Consider the following 1155-nt stretch of genomic DNA (forward strand, 5'->3'; position numbering starts at 1 on the left):
ACAGTCTATCTGGATTGGCTAGTTTAAGTGGCACAAAGAGTGGGAGGAGAGAGGGTGTAGGGAACAGAGAAGGTCCTTGGCTCTTGATAAGCTATCTTAGTCTGTAGCTGTTTCCAGAATTTAAATTGAGCAGGTAATTTCAGTGTGTTCAGGAGGGGCCACCTAAGGTGGACTAGAATCTAAGATGGAGGCGCTCCTGTTTATATCCTTTGCTAGAAAGGACAGGGCCTCAGTTTGTCACACCTCGAACTCACTATGGAGCCCAGGCCAGCCTTGAGCTCATGACCATTCTCCTGCCTCAGCTCCCCGAACACTGGGCCTAGGGGTATAGGTCATGGCAAAGGGCTTGTGTACAATATGCAATACTAGGAAATCAAAAACATGCAAAGGATATATAAGGAAACACAATAATGCTCAGCTGGTGAAGGTGGGAGGACAGGGTGGGGGGCAGATTATTCACCAGACGCCAATGATTGAAGGACAGGGCCTTGCTGTGTAGTTCAGGCTGGACTTGAACGCTCTTTGTAGCCTAGGCTGACCTTGAACTGGTGGTGATCCTCCTGTCTAAGCCTCCCAAGAACCGGTATTATAGTCAGCTAAAGTAGGTAAAAATACTACAGGCAGCCAGAAGGGGCTAGGCCCTTGGGGGAGTCAGTGCAGAAGACCAGAAAACATCCCAGCTGTGGCTAGAGGCGCAACTGAAGATTAAAGTCACAATGGCCAGATTTACATACTTCCCTAAGATAAACAAAAGCTTAAGATTATTGGTACCACCCTTTAGACATCGCCCATATAAATAGACCATTATCTCCTTAGAGGTGGGCCATCCTCTCCAACCAAGACTAAGACCGGGACCACTAAGACCGTAGACTACGGGCCAAGGTTAATGATGTCACCCATACGTCCTCGCTACTATTGGGCCAACATCAGCTAAGGCCGCACGTGGACTCTAATTGGCTGACCATAACTTAACCTGCGTTTGAGCGGAGCAGGCGCAGCACGCAGCGATAGCAACCCGGCCCTCCTGCCCCGCAGGGGAGGAGGAACTCCACCATCTCCCGGACCTAGAATTTGTTCTCTCCAAGTGCTGTCCCATCGAGAGTCCGGGGCCACCATCGCGTCCCCCGCCGGCCTCGGCCTCGGCCTCGTCCGCGC

Source organism: Fukomys damarensis, unplaced genomic scaffold (genome assembly GCF_012274545.1).
Source record: "Fukomys damarensis isolate Sample0158 unplaced genomic scaffold, DMR_v1.0_HiC HiC_scaffold_12, whole genome shotgun sequence".
In the NCBI taxonomy this organism is placed as follows: Eukaryota; Metazoa; Chordata; class Mammalia; order Rodentia; family Bathyergidae; genus Fukomys; species Fukomys damarensis.